Genomic DNA, 7,500 nt, shown 5'->3' with positions numbered 1-7,500 from the left:
TGGGAATAATATGGTATTCAAAGCAGACAGAGGGAGGAATGAATTAAAAAGATTAATGGAAAACCTTAACTTTCTAGACATATGGAGAGAAAGAAATCAAAATAGAAGGGACTATTCCAGAAGACAAATGGTAATGGGGGAAATAAAACAAAGCAGAATTGATTTATTTTTAGCCACAAGACAAATAGAAACAATGGTGAAAAATATATTTTATAAAGAAACCAGCTTTAGCGACCATAACTTTTTATGTACAGAGATAGATATCACTGAAACGAAGAGAGGACCAGGGATATGGATTTTAAATTCTAGCATTCTAAACAATAAAGTTTACTGTCAAAGAGTACAAGACTTAATAAGGTGGAACATGAAAAATGAATTATATAAGGAGAATAAAAGGATTTGGTGGGATAATGTAAAATACGAAATAAAAGAACTCACAATAGAACATAGTAAACAATTGCAAAAAATGGAAAAACAAGAGGAAAAGAGAGTAAGGGAGGACCTGGAGTTAGAACTCAGGAATTTTAATGATAATGGTGAAAGGAAAGAAATAAACATTGGAAAAGTAACAAGACTAGAAGACAAACTGAGGCAAATAGAAGAGGAAAGGTGTAGAGGACAAATTATAAGAAGCAAGATGAAATATGCAGTAGAGGGAGAAAGAAGCACAAAATTCTTTTTCGACCTTGAGAAAAGCAGACAAAAAGCAGATGAAATTAAAGAAGTGCTGACCCAAAAAGGTGAGGTAGAGAAAGAAACAGGAAAAGTTTTAAAAAGGGTACAGGAGTTTTACAAGGAGATTTTTACAAGCAAAGGTATCAACAAAACTGATGAAGAGGCCCTACTGGAACACATAAACACAAGAGTAACAGAAGTGGACAAAAAGATGTGCGATGAAGAAATAAAAGAGGACGAAATAGAAAACGTAATTAAGCAGTTAAATACAGGCAAGAGCCCCGGAATAGACGGGATAACAAATGAATTTTACAAAAAATTTAAGACACAGCTAATACCAATTTTAAAAGAGATTTATGAAGAAATTTTTACAGATGGAGAACTAAGTGAAACAATGAAAATAGGAATCATAAAACTGGTATATAAGAAAAAAGGGAATAAAGCGGATCTTAAAAACTTTAGGCCAATCACAATGTTAAATACAGATTTTAAAATCCTAGCAAAAGTTTTAGCAAACCGATTGAAAAGCATTTTACCTGAAATAATAACCACAACACAAGCATATGGAGTAGAAGGACGAGATATAGCGGATACGGTTAGCAGTATAAGAGACACCATAGAATACATGAAGGAGAAAAACAAAAAAGGATATTTAATTAGTATAGACTTTGAAAAAGCGTTTGACAGAGTAGAACACCAATATATGTACGATGTTCTAAAACAATTTGGATTCGGAGAAAGTTTTAGAAAGTGGATAAAAATATTTTATACTGAAATTTTAACATGTATTAAGTGTAATGGATTTTTAACTGAATGTTTTACACCCACCAGATCCATCAGACAGGGATGCCCACTGTCGGCCCTGCTATATACCATGATAGCAGAGCCCCTAGGGCTAGCAATAAGAGCGGATGGAGAAATAGAGGGAATAAATATAGAGAAAAATCCACAACATGAATCAGTTCACCAATACGCAGATGACACAACAATACTGGTAAAGAACGTAAAAAGTGTGAAAAGGGCATTGGTGATACTCAATATGTATTGTAATGGATCAGGTGCAAAAGTAAACTACACGAAGAGTACATACATACCAATAGGGGAAATTGAGCCTCTACCAGAGCAAATGGGTTTTAAAAAAGAAACAGAAAACAAAAAGATCTTAGGAATACAAATAGGACCCAACTCAAACAAAGCAAACGAGATTACCTGGGAAAACACGCTTGGGGGAATAGAAAAAAGATTACAATTCTGGGAAAAAAGAAATCTCACAATTAAAGGGAAAATATTGGTAACAAACGTGCTAATGTTATCTAAACTGTGGTACGTACTATCAGTAACACCAATGCCCTTATGGATTTATAAGAGAATAAAGAAAATAATATTACATTTTCTGTGGGGAAAAGGAAGGGCGAAGGTGGCATATGACACCTTAATAGGGAAAAGAGAAGAGGGAGGGATGGGACTACTAGACCCATTTATAAGAAAGAAAAGTTTGAGGGTCAAAGTGGTACAAAAATTTTTAAACAACAAAAACACAGCAATGTGGAAAAAAATTATGGAGTTTTATGTAATGAAAGCAGGGGATTTTAACATGGAATGTGATATTTTATGGATGAAAACTAAAAACCATATGTTATATGACTTACCTGCATTTTATAAAGAAGTGTTGGAAGCATGGGGGGATTTTTTAACTTACATAAAGATAGAACCTAGAGGGAGAAAACAGTTATTAAATCAACCCATATTCCTGAATCCAAATATCACAGAAGGAAATAACACAATCTACTTAAAAAAATGGTGGATTAGCGGAATTAGACAAATAAAAGACATCTTATATGAAGTTAAAGAAGGGTTTTTACCGTTACAGGTAATCATAGATGCTGTTAGCGAAACGGGTGAAACATTTAACAACGCAAAACTTCAAGAACAGTACAAACAATTGAGAGACAGAGTGCCACTTCAGTGGATTAAAAGAATAGATGAAAAAGAACAGGTAGAGCAAGGAAACACATATCCAGACATATACTTAATCCAGAAGAATGGTGAAAACACAAAGTTGAAAGAATGCAAAATCAAAGAGATCTATGGTGTTTTTAGAGATGAGGCGTTTGTAAAGCCAATTGCAAATAATTACTGGAAACAAAGATTCAGTGAACTTAGTGACCGCGACATATGGAGAAACGAAAAGATTAAATACATGGAACCCATTTTAGAAGAGTTTAATTTTTTACAAAGACACAACTGCTTATTAACTGAAATGAGGTTATGTAAAATTGGTTTAAGCACATGTGCAACATGTTGTGTATGTAAAAAGATGGACGAAGGATTATGGCACCTGTTTTTTTACTGTGAAAAACTGAAGGACTTCACCGATAAACTGAAAAAAATGACAAAAAAAGTGCTTAACCTGGACTACCAAGAAGAAATAACACAACAGCAGTGGGAAGAACTGTTTTTATTTGGTCGACAAAAGACAACTGGAAATAAATACGCGTATAACTTTTTTATGGCTGTGGCAAAATATGCCATATGGAGAAGAAGGAACATAGCCAAATTTAAAAAAGTAGAAGCTAATGTTTGGATCATTTTTAGAGAAAAACTGAAGGTAATTATGAATTTATTGTACAGGTACTTTGCAGAAAACGAGAAGATTGGGACCTTTGAAATGTTGTTTTTAAAAAACAAATCCAGTGTTGAAATGTGATCCAAGTGGTTTTTTAATTAATTATTAATGCTAAAATCTTAAAAAGGTCAGAATGTGTGTTTGATGTGTGTAAAATGTTTTGTAGAAAATAAAAAAAAAAAAAAAAAAAAAGAGCGCCCGATCTCGTCTGATCTCGGAAGCTAAGCAGGCTCGGGCCTGGTTAGTACTTGGATGGGAGACCGCCTGGGAATACCAGGTGCTGTAAGCTTTTCACTTTTATTCCTCTTACAGGTTTTTTTTTTTTTTTTTTTTTTAAAGGCCTTTGTTTACAGTTTAAATAGGCCTTCCTTTAGGCCAGCTTTCGCTTACGGCCATACCAGTCTGAGAGCGCCCTCTGGTGGCAACATAGATTGATTGTGGCTGCAGACGGGAGAGAGAGGCTCTCCCACTGATTACAATTAATATTTTTTTTTGGACTATAATTGCAGATCTAGTTTATATTTGTAAGAAAATAACAGTTTAGTTTTCACGCTCCCCAGCAGCGTGTCTGCTTGGGGAAGCTATTTCTGATTCGCTCTTTATTTTTTTGCTTTTTTTGTTTTTTTTTCAAGGGAAATATATAAACAAACAAAATGGCTTCGACCGACGAACCCAAAGTACAGCAGAACAAACTTCAGGATGAAAGGGAATATGCTAGAGAAAACACAATAGTAGTGAAGACAGCAACAAATCCAACCGACCTTCTAAAAGAGATCATAAACATTGTTGGACATGGAAAATTGTTAGCACTGAGACCTAGACCAAATGCTGAATTTGAGGTAACACTGAATGACAAAAAATCTACGGATCTACTACTTTGTGGAATAACAATAAACGGACAGACATGCGACGTAAGGCCACTCATTAATAATGATATGGTAGTGTCTTTTATGTACCTTCCGGCATACATAAGCGATGAGATAATTTTAGAAAAACTGAACCTGTGGGGAGTCATACCCCTACAGGCAATAAGGCGACGATACTACCCAGGCACAGACATCACCGACGGGACGAGGTACGTAAAAGTAAGATTTCCCAAAGAAGTGGTGTCCCTGCCATACAGCACAAAATTTGAAACTGAGGAGGGTCTGCAATATTTCCGGGTAATACACAGTCGGCAGGTGAAGACCTGCAGGCTGTGTATGAACACCGGACACCTCATCAAGGACTGCCCGAAGTTTATTTGCAGAGAGTGCTGTGAGCAGGGACACTACGCAAAGGACTGCACCGCGGCTAAATGCCCGGACTGCGCACGAGCACTCATCAGCTGTGAATGTCCGGACGAACCCAATGAGCAAGATAATCATAGCGTGGAAGAAGAAGCGCAGTATACTGGAACGGAGCATTCAAGTGAAGAGAGAGAGGTCGAAAATACTGGCACCAACAGCAAAGGAGAAGAACCCAGAGAGGCAAGGGAATCAGCAGTAGTGGAGGAGACAACGCTACACCTGGAGGAGACCGAAGGTAAGACAATGAATAAAATGGAGCAAGATGAGGAGGCAGGAGCAACAATGAAAGTGAACTCAGCGGATGAAGCACTGGAAGAGGAGGGACAGAAGACAGAGAAAGAGAGCGACGAGGTGAGTGATTTAGGAAGACTACAGGAAGAAGAGATAGAAGATGATAAAATTATGCAGCTAATGAGAAAAGAGACCAGAAGGAACAGAACTATAATAAAACCGAACATTAAGAAAGCCACAGAAAGGCATAAAGAAAGAAAAGAAATGCTAAAAAATATAATGATTAATGTAAGAGCAGGAGACCTGGGAAAAACAACAGAAGAGCTACTAGAACAAGGAATGAACTTGTGTAAATAAAATGTTGGAGGTAGGAGAATTAACACTATACTTCATTGCAGTAATGACTCTTAGAATAGTCTCCATTAATGCAAGAGGGCTTAACAGTGTTTACAAATTTCAAACACTAATAGCAAATGCAGAAAGAGCTGAAATACTATGTATACAAGAGACATATTGGGACAATGAATGTGTGAAGAAATATGAAAATGAATGGGATGGAAATATATATTTTAGTAATGGGCAAGAGAAACAAGGGAAGGGGGTAGCAATTTTAATTAAAAGAGGAGTTAGTGAAAAGGAAAGGATGATGTTTAAGGATAAGGTGGGGAAAAGCATAGCAGTAGAACTTGTTAAAGATGGACAAAAGATAACTTTGTGTAACGTACATGCACCCAATGATGGAAAAGAAAAAGATGTGTTTCTAAGAGGTTTGGAGACAAAAATGAAAAACTGGGAAAATGTCATTCTGCTGGGGGATTTTAACATTGCTTTGACTAAATTAGATATTGGGAATAATATGGTATTCAAAGCAGACAGAGGGAGGAATGAATTAAAAAGATTAATGGAAAACCTTAACTTTCTAGACATATGGAGAGAAAGAAATCAAAATAGAAGGGACTATTCCAGAAGACAAATGGTAATGGGGGAAATAAAACAAAGCAGAATTGATTTATTTTTAGCCACAAGACAAATAGAAACAATGGTGAAAAATATATTTTATAAAGAAACCAGCTTTAGCGACCATAACTTTTTATGTACAGAGATAGATATCACTGAAACGAAGAGAGGACCAGGGATATGGATTTTAAATTCTAGCATTCTAAACAATAAAGTTTACTGTCAAAGAGTACAAGACTTAATAAGGTGGAACATGAAAAATGAATTATATAAGGAGAATAAAAGGATTTGGTGGGATAATGTAAAATACGAAATAAAAGAACTCACAATAGAACATAGTAAACAATTGCAAAAAATGGAAAAACAAGAGGAAAAGAGAGTAAGGGAGGACCTGGAGTTAGAACTCAGGAATTTTAATGATAATGGTGAAAGGAAAGAAATAAACATTGGAAAAGTAACAAGACTAGAAGACAAACTGAGGCAAATAGAAGAGGAAAGGTGTAGAGGACAAATTATAAGAAGCAAGATGAAATATGCAGTAGAGGGAGAAAGAAGCACAAAATTCTTTTTCGACCTTGAGAAAAGCAGACAAAAAGCAGATGAAATTAAAGAAGTGCTGACCCAAAAAGGTGAGGTAGAGAAAGAAACAGGAAAAGTTTTAAAAAGGGTACAGGAGTTTTACAAGGAGATTTTTACAAGCAAAGGTATCAACAAAACTGATGAAGAGGCCCTACTGGAACACATAAACACAAGAGTAACAGAAGTGGACAAAAAGATGTGCGATGAAGAAATAAAAGAGGACGAAATAGAAAACGTAATTAAGCAGTTAAATACAGGCAAGAGCCCCGGAATAGACGGGATAACAAATGAATTTTACAAAAAATTTAAGACACAGCTAATACCAATTTTAAAAGAGATTTATGAAGAAATTTTTACAGATGGAGAACTAAGTGAAACAATGAAAATAGGAATCATAAAACTGGTATATAAGAAAAAAGGGAATAAAGCGGATCTTAAAAACTTTAGGCCAATCACAATGTTAAATACAGATTTTAAAATCCTAGCAAAAGTTTTAGCAAACCGATTGAAAAGCGTTTTACCTGAAATAATAACCACAACACAAGCATATGGAGTAGAAGGACGAGATATAGCGGATACGGTTAGCAGTATAAGAGACACCATAGAATACATGAAGGAGAAAAACAAAAAAGGATATTTAATTAGTATAGACTTTGAAAAAGCGTTTGACAGAGTAGAACACCAATATATGTACGATGTTCTTAAACAATTTGGATTCGGAGAAGGTTTTAGAAAGTGGATAAAAATATTTTATACTGAAATTTTAACATGTATTAAGTGTAATGGATTTTTAACTGAATGTTTTACACCCACCAGATCCATCAGACAGGGATGCCCACTGTCGGCCCTGCTATATACCATGATAGCAGAGCCCCTAGGGCTAGCAATAAGAGCGGATGGAGAAATAGAGGGAATAAATATAGAGAAAAATCCACAACATGAATCAGTTCACCAATACGCAGATGACACAACAATACTGGTAAAGAACGTAAAAAGTGTGAAAAGGGCATTGGTGATACTCAATATGTATTGTAATGGATCAGGTGCAAAAGTAAACTACACGAAGAGTACATACATACCAATAGGGGAAATTGAGCCTCTACCAGAGCAAATGGGTTTTAAAAAAGAAACAGAAAACAAAAA

This window comes from Clarias gariepinus, chromosome 13 (assembly GCF_024256425.1).
Source record: "Clarias gariepinus isolate MV-2021 ecotype Netherlands chromosome 13, CGAR_prim_01v2, whole genome shotgun sequence".
Classification (NCBI taxonomy): Eukaryota; Metazoa; Chordata; class Actinopteri; order Siluriformes; family Clariidae; genus Clarias; species Clarias gariepinus.
This window is presented reverse-complemented; position numbering follows the sequence as displayed.